The sequence below is a fragment of the Dermacentor variabilis genome, chromosome 11 (genome assembly GCF_050947875.1).
Source record: "Dermacentor variabilis isolate Ectoservices chromosome 11, ASM5094787v1, whole genome shotgun sequence".
NCBI lineage: Eukaryota > Metazoa > Arthropoda > Arachnida > Ixodida > Ixodidae > Dermacentor > Dermacentor variabilis.
This window is the reverse complement of record NC_134578.1, coordinates 55497376-55520153: the sequence shown is the minus strand read 5'-3', so window position 1 is coordinate 55520153 and position 22778 is coordinate 55497376. Positions and strand designations below refer to the sequence as shown.

Here is a 22778-nt window from a genome sequence, read left to right as displayed (position 1 = left end):
TTTCGCTGCATTATCTGGACCTCTGGAAAGAGGGCGTCGCCAAGTCATTTGTTCGCCTCTACCACGATAAAAAACAGGTGATTCCTGCGCGCTGATGAGAATCAAAAGCTTGATTTTTGTCTCCGAAGCAGCAAAATGCAGCGCCTGCAGTCACAAGATAGACAAAAGCCTGCCGCGCCCTTCCGAAGGATGGGAAAAGCTTGTCTTTAGTTGTCTTGCTACTACAGGCATCAGTACTAATCCATTTTAGCTCATTTCACATGCGTGCAAGTAGCAGCTTACCAAGTCATAAAGTGTTTAAAAGCTTGGATTTCAGTGTGCCTTTCAGTGCTCGATAATCACTGATCAGGCAGGGAGCATAAGTGCTTCCCTGCTGCTGTTAGATGACCCATGATGCGCGTAAGAATCACCCCTCCGTGTTCCGTGAGTTAAGTGTGTCCCGCTGTTTGTGTCGTCCTATAAATTTCGGCCAAGGTACAGCTTGCAGAACATGCAGGGAGGAATGGCTTTCGGAGGGTGCAGTAGTAAGGTGGCAGCTGTACACTAAGATATCGTCGCCTATTCGGTATTTCTGCAACTCTGTTAGTTTGCCAGATAGCCGACATGTTGCAGAAGGTTATAATTGATGCGTCACAAAACTTGCCACGCAGCGTCTAGTGACATAGGAAAGACAGCCTAATCGGTCATGAATGATGAGTAAATCTTTTATATGAAATAAAAGATAGCCATACATGTTTTTTTTTAGTTAAGACGTATGAACATTCATTTCTAAGTTCGATAGTAGTTCAAGGATTGTGAGATTTACCCAACATTTACTTAGCAGTCAGAAGTTAGCAAAGGAAGGGGGAAGGGGGTTTTCGACCGTACGGCGAAAGGTCGACTGTGCTGCAAGGAACTTGGCTATACTAAAAAATGGCTGTGTAACGGGTAACTTGCTTTCCGTTACCTATGCTAGTCGGAGGTATATTGTACATCGTGGTCTTGTCGGTGTGTTTTAATTTAAGTGACTGCATTTCTGCAGCGCCTATTCTGGGCCGCTTCGCAACGTGCGCAACAGTGCGACCAGTGTGGCCCCATCTCCTCAGCGAGGGGATGTTTCTCGACAAAAAAAGCCGTTGGACGGACAGTTGGGTAAGCGTGTAGCTGCAGGGCCTCCTTTTTTCTTCTGTGACAGGAGTTACGATATGAATGGGTCAGTGCCAGATTGCCTTGTTGCGCCTCCGTACAACGGCAGAACCGCACCAGCCAAACATTTCTCTGGCCTGCAAATATACGAGATAAACCTGTTTATTTTGACGGTACATGATATCATTGCGACAAATTTTGTTCGAACAAATGGACGGAAGGATAACCCTACAATAATGTGAGATTCTTATTCGCGCAGAAGGCTGAGAAACAATTTGTACGTTTTAAACGGCCAAGTTACCAGAAGGCACTCAATCTAATGTTAATCCCGCATATATGCTTTCTGGGTTATTGATAACTACATGCAGTGATGACCAGGAAGTTGCTTTATTCATTAAGGCGTAGTGTAATTTGGGCAAAGCATGTATAACCTCTTGCTTCATTAGTTCCAAGGAGTCAATAGTAGGAACAAAACTTGAAAAACATGTCTCGCATTTAAAACGTCCGAGACTTAATTTCACAAAAATTTTCGATTGGTTTGTAACTTAGACGGTTCCTTCTCCTAGTCTCGTAGGCACAATCCGAGTGACCGCTATTATAGCCATTGGTTACAAGATCCACCGCATGACATCCACCGCAGTGATACATGGATGTATGTCCTGAATAAACAGGGATGCCTTGAAGAGCAACAGATGCAATAGGCTGAAAGCACACATGCGCAAAGCAGTGATGTCTACGTTTAATTCATTTATCACTCCAGCATTGCACAAGTGGCACATGGAACGAATGTTATCTTAAAATCTGAAATTATCGCCATGGGCATGACGGCGACTCTATACATTTTGAACATATGTGAAGTTGTAATTCTCTTCTGAGGAAACAGGCGGATGTACTATTTGTCTGAAACATAGCACAGGTATTGGCAAATGATACAGATGTCCCTCGTTGCCTTCAACTTTCCATCCAAGGTGCCATTTTTTTAATTTGTAGATTTCATTTAAGCATAGAATCAAACACATCTGCTATTCACGTATTTCGTTACATCTGGTACACATTCACAGGTTGATGGCCCACTCGTTCGCAACACTTCGCTTTTTTTTCGCAATGTAGTGACACACTGAAATAGCCTTTCCGGGAACCTCACTTTTATCCTCTGCCCGACCCGCCGCGGTTGCTCAGTGGCTATGGTGTTAGACTGCTGAGCACGAGGTCGCGGGATCGAATGCCGGCTACGGCGGCCGCATTTCGATGGGGGCGAATCGCGAAAACACCCGTCTACTTAGATTTAGGTGCACGTTAAAGAACCTCAGGTGGTCGAAATTTCCGGAGTCCGGCCACTACGGTGGGCCTCATAATCAAAAAGTGGTTTTGGCACGTAAAGCCCCATAATTTAATTTTTATCCTCTGCCCACTGTGGTAGGTTTGTGCGTGCATTTTATGCGTACAGATTCTGCTCTTTAATTACTTGGTCATATTCATTACTTTGTTTCTTCAATTATTGCACTTTACTGCATTATGCCCAAGTAGGTGCACGACAGCAAACTAGGTTCAAACGGCCACGCGCGCGAATTTCCATGAAATTTTTCTAATTAGAAGCACAAAAAAAATCTGCACATGTCTATACGCATTTGACGCAACCGCTTTACGATGGCTGCCTTGTGTTCCACTGCGATCATTTGGCTTCTGTTGTAAAACAGGGAAAATGGGGTCGTGGTCCCAGAGAAAAGAGGTACCACGCTGTGACGCGAACACATTCCGACGTGTTCTCTCAGCGCCGGCTACGCAACTGACCCGGAGCACTAACGTGGCCCTAGTCACCACTGTGTGAATGAGGGTTCCATTTAACTTTCCCGCGCCAGCTTGGCATGGCCAGCTCACGCACAATGATTGTGGGATCGGCGCCAAGCATTGACTTAAACAGCCAGAAGTTGACACGTGTAAAAAGGAGGGGACGAACAGACAACTGCCGTGAGAATGCATCCGCGCCGATGCCGTCTCGGAGGCCAAACCAACTTTCGGGGCAGTTGGAGAAGTGCGATAGAGGGTAAGCTGCTGCTGAACCTCGGCAACGGTACGGCAACTCGGGGCACTGAAAGACTAGTGTTACTTAAAGGTGTATTCGAGGCGAGAGTACTGCCGCCCTGGTTGTAATTTGTTTGATTCATTGGAAGAAAAACTGATTTAATTCAAACGTAATGTTACCTCTTTAGTAACTTTAATTATTTGCCTCGTTATAACCATTATTCCGTTAAATCCAGTTTCGTTATAACGCCATTCATGTGTATGCACGTGCAAGTAAAAAATACTTTTGTGTGAGCATCGAACCATTCATTCCGTACTTCTCAGAAAAACAAATTCAGCAATATTAATTAGCCTATCATAGTACATGACATATGGGATTATATGGGCTCGTGAGGGAATCGAACCCGAACCTCCGGGGTGCGAGGCCAGCACGATTACCTGAAGCCACTGCTGCTCCTCGGTTCTGGCTTACTAACGGGCGTGCCGAGAAGTCATTTCACTGACTAGCGTGTACGTCATTGGGCGGTGCGCGTGGCGGTGCGAAGGCGGTGGCGCCACGTCATGTCACGAGTGTTAAAAAATGGAGCGCGTAAGTCCCACGCGTGGGCAGTCTTAAGCGCCAGGTGGCGTTGCGCAGAAAAGAGGCTGCGCGCGCGCTCTGCGCGATGACGTCACATTCGGGGCGGCGTCGGAGGCGATTGTCGGCGGCGAGCAGTGGAGGAGCTTGCGTCACTAGCCTCCACTTCCTCATTCCTTAAGGTTGATATAGGTTCCTCTTTGGTTGGCCACCGCAGTACCGAGCGAGATTGGTGATGAACACAAGGCTGAACAATTCTCATTGTTTGCCTGCTTAAAGGTTCCATTGTAATGTTCCGGGGTTGCATTCAGTGTAGCAAGCCTAGACCTTGCGTGTCCTTACATACGTGTCCTTATGCGAAAACGTGGTTTGTGCCTAATGCTAGTTCTATTCTTTTATTTTTATAAAAAACAAACGAGGTGAGCATAGAAGTTCAGGCCGGCTTGTGCTCCTAAATCATTCAAGGTAAAAGGCCAGAAAGTAGGCACATCGTACTGTGAGACCTAGCCACAAACTGGTTTTGTGCGGAAATGTTATAGAATAGCTTTCGACGTTTCAGTGTCGGCACTAGCTTGGGTTTCTTGGTGGTAAAATACAAGGGCATAGGGTTTGTGCGTTCACACCACGGGAGGGTGCGGAATTACGCGAGGATGAGAGTCAAGTATGGTGGCAAAGCTGCATTTTGCCTGCTGTGTGGCGAGTGGGCCAACATCCTGCTTAAGTTGCAATTTTGAGTTGCATGGTTGGTGTCGCATCCCGCCCGACTTAAGACAATTAAGCGAGAAATAGTCAGTGTATCTTAGTATAAATCTTAGTATCAGTCAGTGCATCTTAGTATGTATAAATGATTTCCAATATTATAACTTCGATGTTCTTTCGTTTATTTCAAATTAGATCTTTAATTTATATCTCATATTAGTTCTTTAGTGGCTAGCTGCGTGAACTTCCCAACAACGTAGAAGGTGATGATGCATTTGCCTACAATCGAACTTTCTTTGTCCCCGATATTCTGATGTGTTTTACAGTGAAATACGGGGATAGTCAAGTGTTAGGTTCTGACAAAAAATGTATATATTTTCACAGGATCCCTGTTGGGTCGCTTGACAACGTGCCAGAATGTGCAGAGTAGAGCACCACAACGAAGCTGACAGTAAAACCGAAAGGTTTGTTGCTCTTTCTTGTCATCATCCCCTATTACTGAATGTATGTTCTTGTGGAAAAGTGTGGCTGCCAAACTCGGAGCAATGATTAGCCGCCAGTTTTCAAAACAGGTAACTCGCATTCAGTTTTCGCTACGTTCACACAAGCATTGAGTAGTGAGGACTGCACCACTTGAAACAAATTTTTCAGAAATATCCAAACAAAATTGGGTTGCTATTCAGCTTGGTGATAATGTGAGGCAGTATCTACATAACTTTAGGTGGGAGATTTGTTTACACCTGTTCATCACAGCGCTACACTGCACTATAGCTGAGACGCTTGTCATTTAATCTATAAAGATTAGGCCGCTGTTCAAAATAAGTGTAAGTGGTATTATTATTATTATTATTATTATTATTATTATTATTATTATTATTATTATTATTATTATTATTATTATTATTATTAGTGGTAATCGCGCAGGCTGGTACAAAGGTCACAGCTCCAGGATACAGTCTACCACTTCCTCTTCGTCTCCCTCTTGCGCGCACGGTCCTGTCCAAATTACCCGTAACAATATGCATGTGAAATGTGAAGGAGCTGTTTTAAAAATGAACTGAACTTTTCGTACTTTCGCGAAGTAACAGATTTTCAATAGCACGCACAGCTTTTCTGCAGTATGAAATTTCCATTAGTTTAGTTTTGTAGTCGTTCCCCATGATACTATGCCATAATAAAATATTTCCACTCGTTTATTTGTACTCCTCCGTGCAATGAGTACTGCTATAAACACAATAGCTGTTGCATAGTTTTCGCAGTATTTAGTCAATAACAATGCATCACGCTCCTTCCCCCCATCCCCCCGATATGTAGTATGGCCCAGATTTTATGGATTTTAAGTGTTCTGTTCCTGATCTGCGTGGTGGAGGAAATGCCATCCAGCCCTCCGGCTTCGGGGCCTACTCTGGCGTGCAGGTAATTTCGCGAGACATTCTTTTTTGAGAAGTGTAGAAGCTACAATTGCTTACGCAAACCTCATCCAAGAGCAGTTGTAAAACTGGCATTTATAAAGACTGATAGGCATGTCTTATCTCTGCCCTAATTAGCACCACCAAGTCGATTTGAGTTATGCTGACGTGGTCAAGCTCATGATTGAAGTGCCAATATTGAAATAACTAGAATTGTGCGGGCACTGGCGGAGACATTTGGTCACGGTTGAATCAACCAGAAAGTTCCTGCTCTTATTTATGCATACAAATCGTGCGAGCCCTATGAGCCAATCGGGGAAGCTGGCAACCACGCATATTCATCGTCTGCTCCCGGGAGCAGGTGATGTCAGTGGCTTCGAGAACAGTTTTTCAGGTTGGCCGCTGGAGGCTGTTGCAAGCTTACCCGAACCTCAAAACTGGAAAGGCCTTAATTGCCACTGCACTACACTGCACCAGCCTGATAAGAAAGTAAAGAGTGCCACGGTTGCTAGTCAGCAGTGTCTTCATCTCATCCTTTTCCCGTTAGTTGTCGTTTTTGTTAAATATGTAGCAGCTAGTCTTAGATATCTCGTGCAAATCATAGTATTTCGGGTGACGGCATTTTAGAAACACTTCGAATTCTGATAAGAACTGTGGGTCCAGGCGTGTCTTACAGAAATTATGGCCAGGGGAATGTTAAGTCGAAATCCGAAGCGAGCAGGTCGTCGCTAGCATGGTAAGTCATATTTGTGAGAAAAAAATAACAGGGCAGTTTCCGGGAAGCTTTCAGCGTTCTGAGCTTTCTTATGCGTTTTAGTCAAACCCAGCTTTTCGGGACAGGTAAAGTTTGAGAATTTGAATTTGTGTTGGTGCTTTTTTCTAATATACATGAACTTATCCAGTTCTATCCAGTTGGCGCACAGATGAAATTGGTAGGCATGCTTGCTGTAGCTGCGGGCAAAGTCACTCCCGCCAGCAACTAATTTTTAAGGCTGCATAATTGGCTCTAATGCCTAATTAACGCAGCTTTGCTGCAAGTTAGCGTGTTTGCTTCCAGTGGGCACAGCTTTATTCACAGTGGTTGTACGCCTCTTGGAGTGCCCTGTCCTTCTAGTAAAAGTAAGCTATTCTGCGTACAAATTTCATGGTTACAACGTTTTTCAAAGCTGTCATTTTTCACGCATAATGTCCCACGAGGATGATAAAATGTTGTAGCCTCTGAAAAATCGGGGGCCAATGATGTAGAGGGCTTCCTCTTTGGCTTATCTCGGCTTGTCTCTGCTATCAGCCATGCTAACATCAAAGCAACTTGGTCGCCCAAGCAGAAACTGTGGATAGATATCTTCAAACCATTCATTCGGAATGCTTTGGAAATTCATAGTGCAAAAATACGAATGAAACAAATCTGATGTAGGACAATATTTTGGCAATGTTCAAAAATATAAACGTTCGCTGGAGCCTAGACATGTAGCATACTTAGTACATACCTAGTGTGTTGCACTCTTAGTGCACATGTAGTAGTAAATAAGGTTTTAAAAGGCATACTGTTGGCAAGCCTTTTCGGAACACATTCTGCTGGTAACTGCATCTGCACTCTTTTTGTCGCGGTATTGAAAAAATATTTAGGAATATCAAAAATATGCTAGTGGTAGCGGTGCATATGTGAATAGTGAAGAGTGACGTGTCTTTTAAAAGGTGTAGCCTATTTGCAGCAGAGATAGGTGATGAACGAACCAAGTTTATACACTGCATGAAGCGTCTCTTTAGTGCAGCTAGCGCCCTTGCTTCAGAGGCTTAAGCGTTATATAATTCGAATGGGTGCGATGGTATAGCGTGAGAACCCTCAAATGAGGTCGAGGCTCGTGCGAGAGTCGTAGCTCAAAAATCGCAGTGCAAAATTAACAGAAAGTTCAAACAAGGTTACGCCCTGATATGAGCTAGTCCTTGCGGTGGCTTTGGGCACTGGTGTGAAACACTCTGCCACAAGCATATTTAGCATTATAAATGGCACGTAACAAGACTGTACCCACGAATGTGCTACTGTGCCGCTACTGAGCAATAATGAGGACCATGCTCATAAATGCCTCAGAAAAACGACAGCTTCAATGTTTTAAGATGAATCACGGGCATTATGCGCAGCCAAGAAATTGTACAGAAATGCTCCTTTCCCGTCTAAGGGCTGCCACTTAAGAAAAAAAGTGGGGCCCTTTAACTTTACATTGTATGTACATTATTTCGCATTGATCCAAGGTACAAAAAAATGAGTGCACGTTGTGCAACGTTCAGAAGTAGTCGTATAACATTGCCTCGCCAAAAAACTGCCTCGTAAGAGATCACCGAGATTGTGTACCTGGCTGCCGTGGCAATACAGTGTTTCCGCAGGATGACTGTTGGGTCGCTCAACAACGTGCAGAAAGCTGGAAAGCCGCGTAGACGCCACTCGCGGGAGTCCGCCCCATGACGTTCCAGTTTTTCGAGGAGTCCGAAGGGATGTTTCCCTTCCTGCTCCGCTTCCAAATGAAGGTTCGAATAAGAGACCTCTCTTTGTGCCTGCAGTACATTTGATTAGACTTGGTATTTACTTGCAGTCGTGTAACTCTCGCATTTGTTATTAAACCTGTTCGACTGTGCACCGTAACTTATCCCGTTCGCTTCGACTTCCAGGCTCCTGTGTTACTCGGGACAAAGCAAAGCAGTTAGCGTCGGATGTATGCGTTTGGCTGGCCAGCATATATGGTCGGGACCGGACACAATTTCCACGGGATATTGTGAGCCGCTTCACAACGTGCACAAGTGTGAACGGTGATGGCGCCGACACCGGCGCACAGTCGACGCACATAAAAAGGTTTGCTGCACTGATACTTCAATGAGCTTACAATCTCGCAGGCAGTCATCCCATCCAAGAATGGATGCTGTTGCCATTAAGTAGTGAAGACCACCAACAGTTAAAGCACCAGTCGCTCACCAGTTCCCAAATGAGGACATTAGCGGCCACTCTTAGTCATTTCAGCCATTGTCAAGTCAGCCATGAATTGCGGAAGGGCTTAATCATACCGCGTCGATACACAATCACACGGACTGTGCAGCTTGTACGTTTGAAGCTGTGTGGACACATTCACACGTCGCGTCGGAGCAAGCAAAAGCGGCAAACGCCTCAATATATCCGTTTAGTCCACCACCTCAACAAGCGGACAACCAAGCGATACGCCCGTTCAGTCTTGGGTCATTTTTTTTTGCTCAGCAAAAGCACAAAATTTTCTGATTCAGTGGAGGTAGCACTAACACCTAAACATCCCGTCGTAAATTGAAAATGGCGCTGATGCTCATTAAGGAAGCCAAGGCGTACCCCATGTTGTACGACAAAACTCTCACCCTCTACATGGACAAGTAGCAAAATAGGTTTCCGCTAACATTGGCTGTCTCCCTCAGTGCAAAAAGTCGATAAGTTTCCTCTCTCATACGCGGAGCTTGCAATCAATGCGAAAATATTCATTTGAATTAATTTCAAGTTTCTCTGGAGGGAAGCTATAAGTACTGCGAAGGATCTCGTGGTTTATCACGTGCCGTGCAACGTCCAGAACAAGAGCCCATTCGCAATGCATAACCACCGCACGAAGCCTCTACGCGTCGATACAACTTAGGCGTTCGTGCCACAATTACGCATTGTATGTACGAAAACCTTCACATTTCTGCGCCTATGAAAGCGCGTGCTTCCTTTCCAGAAGCACGACCTATCATATGAAGGCACGTTACACCGAAGGAAATAGGTCGACTCGCTTTCTAACATGTTGAACTGACGAATGACGTTAAAAACGTGCTCGCCATTGCATCGTACAGATTTGAATAACTTTTTTTTTTGTAGGATCCTTGATGGGCCGCTTGACAACGTGCCGCAGTGCGGTCCACCAGACGCATTGTCCGAATAAGGTATGTAGACCACAATAACCGAGAGAGATTAAAAATACAACTCTATTTAGTATTGACGAAGGTGTCCTCTGGACCTTGTACAGCCTACGTGTGGTAGGTGGGGCCCTCAGTGCAGGATATAAGCAGCCCGGGCTGCCTTTAGGGCCCGCCGCACCAGCTGTTGCTGGTCAGGCAGGTCGGCGCTAGAGCGAGCGGCTTCAGTGATTTTTTGATGGTGGTGGTATACGTATGGAAGGGTTCGTGTGTGGGAGCACTCCCAAGTGGCATGACAACGCGAAGCATATTCCGCGCATTTGGGCCACATGTGCAAATGGCTGGAGTCATGGTATTGATTTCCGCGCATTTGGGCCACATGTGCAAATGGCTGGAGTCATGGTATTGATAGACTGAGGCTGGATAGGTGGGTGGATAGGTGGAGTGTAACTGGCGTACAGTGACGAATTCTGCTCTGATAATGTAGTGATCCAGGGTGTGCGTATGTTAGGCGCGCAAGGTGAAAGTGCTGGATGATTGTATTGTGGAATTATTGGAACCATGCCTGCCGCCTCATCATTATCCTTGAGCGGTTTCCGGGTAGCGTATGATCACGGTAACCAGCGAGCCCTGGCCCGGTGTTCAGATTGGCACAGTTTGCGGGAGCAACCTCGTCGGGGCCTTCATAATGTGAGGGCCTGCAGAAGATATTGTGCCACTTGCATAGTTGCGGCAGGCTGATTGGGAGTCTGTGAGGATGGTGATCATTACTGTGGGAGTAGAAGTGATGGCGAGAGCGATTGTTGCTGCTTAAGCTGCGAGGGCACTGGTGTTTAATGTTAGAGTGAGCGAGCAGGTTTCTTAAGAGTTCACTGTTTATCGTGCCGATAGTGAAGGCGTGTTTAGACGGGTGACTGGCGGTGTCAGTATGTCTGGCTGGTACCCATAGCGACAATAAAGTGCTTATGCTAGCGCTGTCTAGATTCGAGGTGCTTTGTCTTGAGATAGGGGAAGGGATGGCGTGTCTGGCGATGTTAGCGGTATCGCTCAACTATTTGAGAATGATGACTGCATTGGTAAGGAACATGTGTTCGTTTTGGCTGACAAGATTTGCCTCGGTAATTCCACGGGTAGTATTGTAAATTCCGTGAGAAGTCAAGCAGAGAGGGGCCGTGACGTGACGTGACGTAGTACGACTAACCATCCTAATCACCTGAGCAGTGTTTTGTGTAAGGTGCCGGGTAGTAAGTGCACCCCTCTAGGCGTAGCCACAATACCTCGAGTATTGTGGCTCTTTGTATTGAGGTAGAGGGTCGATGTTGGCTGGTGCTTTGTGTGAAGTTTCGGGCGAAGTATGAGCAACTCAGATTTTTCCTCTTAGAATTGAAGAGCACCTTCAGTGGCATATTGGTGGGTGACGTCAGTTGCTTTTTTTCAGGACATTTGGCTGGTTGCCTAAGAATCCGGTCGTGGATGTCATATGCGTACGATGCACGATGGACGTTCGGAAAGTTGAGGCGTTCGGGTAGATACATCATGGTAATACTGAAAAGCATAGAGGAGAGCACGGTTTCTTGTGGTATGCCATGGTTGGGAGTTGGAAGAGGAGGTGCGCGGATATTGTTGAGGCCTCTGGTAGCTATTTTATCGGTGAAGAAAGCTCGGATGTAATTGTATGTGTTGTTTCCGCAGTTCGTGCTTGTGAGGTTAAGGATGACTAGGTGAGATAGTTTTTGGAATGCTACTTTGAATTCTAGCGCAAGAATGCTACTGATTGGATGAGGGGAAATATGGTCTGGTACTTTTTCCTTGAGTTGTAGCAGAACCTCTCAAGTGAAGAGGCGATATCAGATGCAAAGCATGAAGTCTGGGCATCTGACTATTCGGCTTCCTCGAAATGATGCTCACAAAGTGACTCGTGCGCTTGCATGCAGGTACGGTTTGCCTGCAGATACTAGATCATGGCAGTGTTCTTGGCATAGGCCTGCCGCATGACGTTAGCCTTGTTTCGAAAAGGCCACTACGATATGTTTGGACGAATTTTAGATCAACATCAATATTTGTACGACAAAGTTGCTCGTCCTTAACAGCACGTGTTTCTTATAATCCCCGCTATTCACTAACGTTTTTTCGTGCCTATGCTAAGGTGCCGGTGGCCCGGCTTCAGTTTTGAGGTGTCATCTTCACTCCAGCATTTTTCTCAGGCCCTTATTAGGCCTGAGATAGCGTGCACAGGCTCGTTTCAATCCAAGAAAGCGTCAATTTGCAAAGCCTATTTACCATCATCTCATGTCTGCTACAGGACGTGGAAATCCCCCTCATATATGCATACAATATTCCAATCTGGTATTGGTAATCCACTTCGCAATGGTATTTGCAGTCGAAAATATTTCGCTTTGTATACATTTTCGCATGCGTAACTTTTCGAATCATTGTTTGTTCCTTAGAAGGAACAGAGTAAGAGGCATCATGAAAGGGTTGCCACACTGACCTCGCATTTCTGTCATCTTGTCAGGTCAGTCCCTCTAGGCACCATTTTGTAACTCTGTTAGGTAGTTAAGTCTGCTAATATTCAAATGCTATTACGGTGTTACAGTATGTGAAATTAGACGCGGTCCATCACTAGTAAGTCTGCCATGGATGTCTAGAAGTAAGCGTGATGGGTGTGATTTGCTGTAAGGTCTTCCACGGGAGGCGCCACTCATTCTGGACTGACCACTCTTATTGCCTTAACGAAAGCGCCAACGTCACAAGTCGCTTACATGATACAAGTGGATATGCTTGGCGGGCAAAATACACGCCGCATGTGCGTTGGCAAGCGGTGGTAGCTTTCATGTATCGCAAGTCTTCTGTCTTTGTGCTTTGTGCGGGCTGTAGTGAGCGTAGCCCAAGTGCCCAAGGCGGCGTTCAGCGTAGCTCTGCTTCTTATTCCGCTCCTTGTTCTACTAAAGTGTTATGACACCGTGGTGTGCATCGTGGTGTGCATTGTAAAAGATATCGTAAAAGATATGTAAAAGCAACGATATCTTTGCTTTCATTCTCAGTAACTTAGCCAACTCTCCAATTGAATAAAAAAAACCAGTAAACCGCTTTGCAAGCGCTATCTTAACTGCTATGGTTTACATGGTAGGAAGTGCTAAATTTTCCGCTTTGAAGCACGAACTCAAAAGGTGATGGCTGTGTACCAAATAAACGAGTATAAGGAATTGGTGTAAGCCCCCACTTATTTTATGCATTCCGATATGCAATCATTGCCTTTTCATCGGTACTTAACAGGCAGTGTTGCATGCAGCGCCTTATATGTAACGGTCGATGCATGTAGGCCACTGACTTCGGCTGGTTATGATGAAGCATACCAAACTATAATACTGCTACGGTCTATGCAGCTGCAATAGGATGCCTAGTGTGGCTTGATAATTGTACCAAATATTTTGTGAAACCGAACAATGAGTTTGCTCTTCTATATCCATCTGCCAAAATTGGGACAAATGTTTGTAGTGTATTAATTGTATGAAAAGAGCCTGGTGAAGCTCTCTTCGTTTTTCTCTAGTGTAGGAAATCCTCTGCCATGTCTCCCAGGAGACTACGTCAAAGCAAGCTAGAGGAACTTCGTTAATCAGCAAGGAAACGGGCCTTATCGAATGACCCTCGCGTGTTTGTCGGAATGTCGATCTGGCAATTCTGTACGCATGTTGGCTTTTGATGCTGACTCATTTCTTCTTCGCCAATTGCGAGCCTAGAAATAAATACGCGGGTCATTCTGCTGAGTCTGATTAATGTACACAGTTTTAGCTTTGATGTTTTCCATTTGCCCACAGTATCGCCCAAATATTACAGTGCACGGTGTATGCCATGTATGAGTACGTGTCGTAATTGTCGCACAGCCTGTGAAAGACTTTCCGTTTGTTTTCCATCCCACGTGGCTCTCCGAACTTGCACTCGTGGATTGCGTCGTGCATGGGGTGCAGCAGAAGCTCCGCGACAACCAGGTTTATGCTCTCAGCACGAGTCCGCCCACCGACGTTCAGGCATCTGCATCATTGCTCTCCAGCTTTGCCAAGCAAGTACTTGCTTGGCAAAGGTAGGTAGGTGTCCTCGTTTGGTTAACGTTTAGATATTAACGATGTTACGGGTCAGTTTATTGATTTATGTTCTACCTGTTCATATGAAGCTGATACCGTTCTGCACAACGACTGTGTCCCATATATCGAAAGAGAAAATGCAGAATAGGATAAAATGTAGGGAGAAATCCACAAGGGAAAGCAATTAGCTTCAGACGTATTCGCCTCGCTCGCCTGTGTGTTTCGTTATGACAGCATAAATTTGCATAGGATACTTTAGCTGCGATTGGGTCAGCCCGAATAAGAGCGGGTGCTCTTGCCAAAAAATTTATCAAGGCCAGCAATAGTTACAGCAGACGAGTTCCAAAAAAAAAGGAAATAAACTGGCACTTTTGATCATTTTTCTTTTGTCACTAGCACATCGCCCCTGTATTTCGGAAGGGCTCAACCACACAAAAAACATAAAGATAACCGCATAACGTCACGGCGCTGGCCTATCTGCTCTTGATTGGCGAAATACGGCGTGCAGGCATTGCTGACCACAAAATAAAATATCCCAATGAGGTGTACAGCACACAGTACCTGAGAATCTCTATATTCGTGATCTTGGATAGACGTTTTGAACATTCAGACATTATTTTTTATATGATTGTGCTTAACGTGAAATAACGTTGAAAGGTCGTTACACACAAAAAAAGGGACGCATGACAAAAGTTCGGTAAACTTAAACCAGCTTTCGCTTTATAATTCAGTGTATCATGGGCACCATTCATCGTCATCGAAAGGTGCTTAGGAACAGGGCCTGTGTAATCACCTGCACGAAATAATCCACTAGGAGAGTGTGGCAGTGTTCTTGGCATAAGTGCGCTACGTGACATTGACCTTACTTTGAAAAGGCTGTTTGTGTTCTTGTGTTAGTGTTGCTTTTCCTGTCGGCTTCCAGCAGAAAACAGTTGCAGAATGGTGGTCGATTCACCCGCCTCTCTGCCGTCAGTGCGGTTATCGCTTTTACGATTACAGAATTTTGTTGTTGCGAAGTCCTCGTCCATTTTCTTATTTGCATGTTCGTAAGCACTAAAGATTAAAAGTGTTGCTCGAACACGAATACCTGTTCTTGCGAATTAAACTTATTTGCATTCCACTTGGCTTTTAATAGTACATGATCAATCGTTAACTCGTGTATTTTGGTGTCACGCCATTAAGCTGCCATCCTGAGGCAATCATCTTTGGGGCAGGATGTGCCCATCCGGAAAGGGTATACACATTACGCTACATACAAAATACTGCAAAACGGTTCGATGATAATATGGTGCAATACAGCGAAACGTCCTCAACACGAAGCGGCATGCGGTACGAGGTGCCCTAGTGTATCCAGTATTCGTCCTTTTATATACATGACATGCTGATATCGGTGAGAAATTTTCCTCGTTAGATCCGATAATGGCGTAAATCTTCACTATGTCAAGGTTCAGCTGTATCAGTTATGATAATTGCCAACGGGTACATTACTTACATCTGAAAACGCACTACTGCAGGCCATTTTGCTGGATCGCTTGACAACGTGTTGGAGACTGCGCAAGAAGCCCTCCACGAGGACGTGTCGTGCACTACACTGTGTTGCATATTGAAGGCGTTGCATATTGCAGGTGCGTGTGTATCTAGTCGTCGTTGCGCTCACACCATGCCTTTCCACATGCACTGCTTGCTCGAATGCCTGAAAATGTGTAGCTGTCTGTTCCATTTGTACGATGAGCTTTTAAGACCGGTCGAAACACGCAGAAATATAAGTGGTCGTGTGAACCTAATGGTTCCTTTTTTGTTTGCGGTCTGCATCGGACAACACTGTCTCCGATGTGCATTTAAAATCCTTCGGCAAGCTGCATAGGCTGTGTACATAACTGTACACTCCCAGCTGTCGTAATGAGGAAATTTTTTTGAAGACAGCCCGCAAAATGCGAAACAGTGCCGCGCGACTGTAAAAGATACTAACACATTGTCCCACGTGGCAGAGTAATACATTGAAGAAATTTGACTGCAATAAAAACCTGTACATGTGAGCCGTCAAAACTGCTTACCCTGCCACAGCACAATTAAAGTACCTTTTCTTCTATCTGCATCGCTACGTTGTCTCGTGCATTCCAATCCAATCTTTATTGCTTTCTTCTTATCTTGGGCCTGCCTCATGACGTTAACGGAGTATGCCAGTCCTCCTGAAGAAGTCATTAGCCTCTTTCTGGCATCCACCACGTAACCCACCAGGTGATCTCCGGTGCTACCCACCTTCATAATAGGCTTGGTAAGAGCGAAAAAGCAACAAGGACAAAAAGAATAAATACGCAACACGGCGCTGTATATCTGTGGTACATGCTCCTTTTGCGCATACCAATTTGAAGGGCTAGCTAAACTTTGTAAATGTACAGGCCAGTATACAATTCTAATGAAGCTGAGAGCAGTTTTTTTTCAGCGGTTAAACACGTGATCGCATAGGCGCATGAGCTTTGCTCAGTCAGCGTACTACGTGCTCTTCTGTTCGATTTATGTACGGTGCAACTCTGCATCGCGGTCCACCTGGGCACGGGGTGTAGGTGTCTGCTCCTAAAGCTCCTAGAGCATGATGCCGAAGCAGTTGCTGCAGAGGCATATTGCCACCAATTCACCAGCGGGGTCAGTTTGGCGTGTCGCCATGTAACCGCAATCTTACCGGAATTGTGCTGCCGCATCAACCCACTTACTGGAACGCTGTGCGCCGCGAGACACGGCTTCGTAAGCGAGAAGTGCTATTTAAACCTTCACTATGAGACTGAACCACGGAAACAACCAGCAGCAATTCTCGATTAAAATCAAGTTTGCTTAAAATCAAGGCCTTAAAAATCAAGTTCAAAGAAATAACTTGCATTAAGGTGAAACTACTGCCGAGGTGACGGCACGTCACTCTCTCTCTCTCTCTCTCTCTCGCCTGTGCTATGCGCGCGCTCCTTGTCAGCCCAAGCTCTCGCCAGCGTTTTAACTGCGCCTCGGTGAGGCCAAATCAAAACGCGCCAAGCGTCTCGGCGCGATCGATTGCCCAAGAGGAGTTCATAAGGACCGGTCAACGGCGTTTTTCTTGGTCAGTAATGCTTTCGAAATTCACAACCGATAGCAAGCGCTGAGGTGTCCTCGGATTTCTTCATTTCCTAGAGGAATCGTGGAGGGCTCTAGGAAGGAAGAAATCCAAGGACACTTGAAAAGCGTATTTTACGATGTGCTTATAGCACATTCCTATGCGCACAGGCTGTTTATTCAGGGCGCTACCTCTGACGAATGCTTTACTAGTTTGGCTGCACCTTTGTTGCACATAGCCGTAAACTACAGTCGAAACCCGATATAACTTTTCGATATGTTGAAGTGAATCTAGGGTTATAGTGAATATCGGAAAGAACATTTTCTTATCGGACGGAAATTTGTTAGAACTAGGTTCCACTGTGCTTGGGACCTGAAGCTCTTATCCCCTGCTAAATGCGAAACGTAATTTGATGGACATAATGAATCTATGCGCCAGAGGTTACAGTGGTCTGCAAACGTGAGACTCGTCCAATAAAGTCCTCTGTTTCCTAATCGAACACAACCTATGCAGCGGTCTTTCCGATGCATGTAGGAGAATCTGCGCATGCATCGTTTTCTCAACAAATCTAAAGATTACCTCTCTGGTGGGATCAGACATGTTATGTTGGTTTGTTTACTTGACTGTCATGATGCTTGGGGCAAAAAATTGACACTAGATAGTTAGCTACCTGGCCAGGCCTACAGCACCATAATCTCATAGAGCACATCGCTGGCTTTTCATCGTGCTATATAGCTTGTGAATGCAATTCTGCAGGCTTGGGCTACTTGACGACGTGCAGGTGACGTTGAGGCTTCCTCGTCGAGAGGATGTTCTCGGCAAGGAGGACAGCTGGACCATGTCGTGAGCATTCACCTGCAAGACTTCGCCTTTTTTATTAGTCCTGACAGCAGTTTGTGACAGCACATTGTTCGCACTGTGATCAAACAGCACGCATGGTACAGCGCCGAAACTGCTGTTGCTGGTAGACGTCAGGAGTATTTATTAAAACTTAATTTCGTACGTAGCCGCATGGTGGTTCCGCGGGCAGGAAAGCATTCCAGTGTTTTGCACGACGAATTTCGGTTCGCCTTTCAACTGAACTATAACGAGGTTCGAGTGCATGTTGCTCAGTCTTCTGCTCGTGCTGCGTTTTATTTAGCCGATGTGTAATAATTCGAATTGTATAGCCTGCTTTTCGTCAGAAGCAATTTTGCTTGCAGTGGAGCATGGGAATATGCTGACGCGGGGCATTTCAGTTGCCAAGCCCACAAGTGGCACTGGCGAAAGTGGCACAAGTTGCTGGCTACAAATGGGAGGCGCCGATTGGGTCCACTATTTGTGGACACACGCGCAAACGCGCACAAAACATCACAATGAATGTGAGGTAAACTTGGCGACAACATTTTAAAATGAACATTTTCACAGGATCCTTGCTGGGGCCTCTTAACAATATATGCTGGAATGTCCATGGCGACCGCGCAGACGCCACAAGCGGCCAGTCAACGTTCTTAAAAAGGTTTGTCGCATTGATATTTGTGGTGAGCTTGCAATCTCCATAAGTAGATGTTCTTGCCAAAAGGAATCTGACACTGACAGTCTAATCACTGGCCTGCCACCAGCTTACAAAAGTAGCCAATTACCTACTAATTTCGATCAATTAGGTCACTTCCACTTGAACTGTAAATTTAAGATAACTCAAAGAGAAACAGGAGTGGCGAAGGGAAAAATAAACAGCAATACAACCCGCCGATATGAGAAAAAAAGAATGCATGGGCAGGTAATGTAATGCGCGGGTGAGATAACGTCAGACCATTAGGATTCCAGAATGTGTACCAAGAGAACGGAAGCGCAGTCGAGGACAGCAGAGGACTAGGTGGGACGATGAAATTGGGGAAATTCGCGGGCGCTCGTGAATCGGTTGACGCAGGGCAGGGGTAATTGGAGATCGCAGGGTCCTGGGATGCCGTGGACATAAAATGGGCTGCTGATGATGATTATGCCGATGATACGACTAGCGGTGGCGTGATGTCAAGATTGCCATTACCACGATTACTCTAAAGCAACAAAGCATTGTATACCCCCCCTCAGCACTTGTACTGGTCGTTTTCAACAGCTTCGCTGGACATTCACTTTCGCATGACCTGGAAGGTGGTTCCCATTTTGTTAAAATATTCAGTTGAGCAAATACACAGTACGTCACACACTATAAACATACAGGAGAATTCTTTAAAAAAAAGCGAATTCGGCCGATTTCGAATTGGCTGCAGCAGTCTGAGGTACGAGAGGCTCTTGCAGGGCCACCTCGATTATTATGTTATTATTATTATTATTATTTATTAGTTCTGACAGCAGTTTGTGACAGCAGATTGTTCCCACTGTGATCAAACAGCACGCATGGTACAGTGCCAAAACTGCTGTTGCTCCTGGAGAACAGTCATCCTATTTTAGTTGCTTCATTTTCAGCTTGCGCCTGCTTCCTGACGTTTCCTGCGGACCTCTTCTCTTGCGAGCGGGACCATTACTGGACAAAGCCTGGCTTAGGCACGCTAATCATCTCTATGAAACGGTATGACTGAAAGCTATTTAGTTGCCGTGGAAATTAGTTTTCAGGACGTGGCTGCAGACTTGGCCATGATCGAGCGATCACATAGCAGCGAAAATAATTACTGATGCAAAAAATATGACGAAATTCGTGCCCGAAGCGATTCGTTCGCTTCACTTTGCTCGCTGCTTGAAGCAGCACTGCCTTGCACTGCCGCCAGAATCGCTCCACACTGGCGGACGCGGACACGAAAAAATGCGGACAAACTAGAGGCTAACAGCTTCGCTGTGAAGGACTGGAATCGAATAGAACAATCGCTCCTACCCAGACAACCAATCGAGCGATCACATATCAGTGAAAAGCGTTACTGACCCGACAATATGACTAATTGCGGGCCCGAAACGATTTGTCAATAACATAGGAGAAGGCGAATAGCGACAAAACTTAGGCGGATTTAATTCAGACGCGGAAAATATGCCGTACTGTTAAGAGAAAGCAAGAAAGCCTAGACACGTGCTCATTCAAAACTAGGGTCGCTGAGGTTGTGGAGGAGGTCTCCATCACTCTGGCTGTCGCTTCTCCCAAATATATATATACGTTACTGGCAACTCTCAATCGCCTATACGAAATTGTCCGAGGCCGGATATCAGTTGAAGCTGCAAAAATTCTGAACAATAAAGCCGTATCTGAGGAATTTTACGACAAGAAAAACACCGCCAAACTTTCCGAGTCTGCCCATTGTGTTGAGTGAGGACTCGTTAACCGCGCCCGATTAAAGGGGGGGGGGGGGCGCCCTTCTGGCCGAGGAGGTTCAGGCATAGATATTCCTACAAAAATTACTAAAGGGAACTCTCTGGCGCTGCAATCATTGCGCCACCATGGCAATTATGGGAAGTGCATGGATTTGCCTGATCTTCGTGCTTGTGAATTCATACGGTCTTGTGGGTTTGTATATATGCTATATCAATCTTATTGTCGTAAATAAGTGCAGAAGACACGCACAATTGCTATTAATTGCAACGATTGAGCTTGTCCAGGTGGCCAAATCGAAACGCGCCAAGCGTCTCACGGCACTGGCATGCCCGCGATAACTTCATAAGGGCGCTTCATTCGCCTGTCGATACATGCGTCCGTGGCTTAATGGTTTCAATATCAGGCTTGTGTGCTAGTTGTGTTCGAATCCTGTCGGCGGGCAATCTTAATGTTTATTTAATTATTTATTACGCAATACAGTGTTGAAAAGGACGAGTTTACAAAGTCACAAAGCCGTTTGAAGCCAAAAGGACGAAGTTTAGGCAAATCCATGTACTTCCCCTAATTCCCATGCTGGTACAACCTTGCAGCTCCCGTAGACACTAGCGCCAGAGTTCCCTCAAGTAATTTTTGTAGGAAACCCTACTGTCTAGGCGGTTGACTGGAGGCGCCTTCGAACAAGAACTTACACGAACCCGACACATCTCAACCGCATGTTTCCAGAATTATACCCTGATGCCAAATGTATATTATGTGATGATAGAGAAACCACTCTATAGAACATGTATGTACTCTGCGATTGCGAATTAGTTGCAATGCCCGCGGATGAACTAGGGGATATTCAATAAAGTTGTCGCCCACTTGAAATATTTTTAGCCCTGTATTCTTGTGCACACGACATACGGTAGAGCTCGCGTCATTTGGACACGGTGTAATGTGTGCGGAAGGATAGATAAGCGACAATCGCATGACCTCTGAAGCTTTAGCCAATATTTACTTCGTTTACACAGGCGTTGTCGACAACAGCCGCCGAAACCATGGCTTGCAGGGACGGCCGCCGTGAAGCGCTGTCATCGGAGACGGAGGCAGCGGCCTTAGGCTGAGGCAAGCAGTGGGAGCTCCAACACGTCACCAAAATAGGGGCCCTGCCCGACAAACCCCATACCTTATCCAAGACATTCATCCCTGACCCAAATAAATGCTTCATTCATTCATTCATTCGTTTTTTGTGTGTGGCTGCGGGTGTATGTGCTGTTTATATGATCACTATGCATACCATAATTATCACTAAAGGCCATGTATCGTACCAGGTGGTCAGCCAGCATGCCAGGGAGTCTCCGTTGTACGCGTACACATCAGGTATACTGTTTCTGCATGTCTAACTTGTTCATCCCGTAATTGCCTTGCATAGTTATTTGTCTAACTCCTGTTTTCACTCAAATCTGCGTATTCTTATCGAAGTATGTAAATGCGCTAGCTACTAACATCAATCTTGGGTGTATTCCAGGCATCTTGTGGTGGATATAGGTGCCTGTCGCATACTTTCGGACATCTCTGAAATAAAAAAACGTGTGTATCGTGATGGTCTGCAACCTCTGACTCTGACCGCAACGGCTCGATGTTGCCCCGAGGGTTCGCCTTCTCCGTAACATTACCCGGCGGCAAGGATCATATCTTCGGAGGCTGGTGTGGCCCTTACAGCGTCGGTCACCTGTGCATGGGGATCGACAAGAGACACCAAGTGCCCCACTTGCTCGGCTACTGTGACGGCCGTTAGTGGACAACAAATTCACGAACTCTCTGCTGCAGCAGGGTTATGCGAGCTGGTATGCCGTCAAGGTAAAGGGCAATTGCGTCACTAGTGCCATTTTCTCCCCCTGGTGCTTGGTAGGTTTGCTTCCGAGAGAGAAAAAACGAGTTGACTCGCGTGGGACAAACACCATCCCGCTTGTCTGCTATGCACTCGACGGGCGCACGACTTTGCAAAATTTCTTGCTGTAGTCGTGTGTGCAACGCATCTGTGTTTCGGTAAAACATAAGCAGGAAGAAAAATGTCGTTTATTCACGGCTTTTATTAGCAACCTCTGATATTACTACATAATATCACGTTCAGTATAATTATTCGGCACAAATGGGCACATTTTATACTGCGATCGCACATAAGACTGCTTCCTACGATTTCTCGGACCGAAAAACGTTTGCTGCGCACAACTCTAATGAAGTATAATTTTGTCGCAATAGTAATTTGTGAATAGTAAAGAGATTATCAAGAGCAGCTGATTACGTCTTTCGCATACCAGTAGAAAGACCTGCCTTTCTTATTCCGTACAAGGGGTATATTTGTTAGTCCAAAAAACATCCTACATCTAGTAAATTTTATCCGTAGCTCTCTTTGTGCTAATGGGCCAAAAATATTTAGCAATTTATACTTGCACAAAAGCTCACATTAGTGCGACTTCTTTGAAGCCTAGGACAGATGTCGGAGCTATGTTGCGAGCTTAATCATTGGCTGAAGGTCACCTGTACTGAGAATTTTGATGCGAACACAATAAAGAGGCGAAAGCATTTAAACTTTTCCACTGGCACACCATGCTTTATTTGCTTATTC

At 45.5% G+C, this 22778-nt stretch overlaps 1 protein-coding gene across 1 annotated transcript in view; it reads left to right on the top strand.

Annotated features, from left to right (window-relative positions):
- LOC142564533 (uncharacterized) overlaps positions 1 to 21388 on the top strand; it is a 103704-nt gene extending 82316 nt beyond the window's left edge. The window contains exons 30-40 of the transcript XR_012824594.1: positions 1022 to 1131; positions 4808 to 4887; positions 8215 to 8355; positions 8497 to 8677; positions 9695 to 9759; positions 13701 to 13817; positions 15329 to 15439; positions 17650 to 17736; positions 18301 to 18391; positions 19339 to 19441; positions 21181 to 21388. The gene's annotated coding sequence lies outside the window, so the exon portion shown is untranslated. The remainder of the gene's footprint in view (positions 1 to 1021; positions 1132 to 4807; positions 4888 to 8214; positions 8356 to 8496; positions 8678 to 9694; positions 9760 to 13700; positions 13818 to 15328; positions 15440 to 17649; positions 17737 to 18300; positions 18392 to 19338; positions 19442 to 21180) is intronic.
- The last annotated feature ends 1390 nt before the right edge of the window (positions 21389 to 22778 follow it).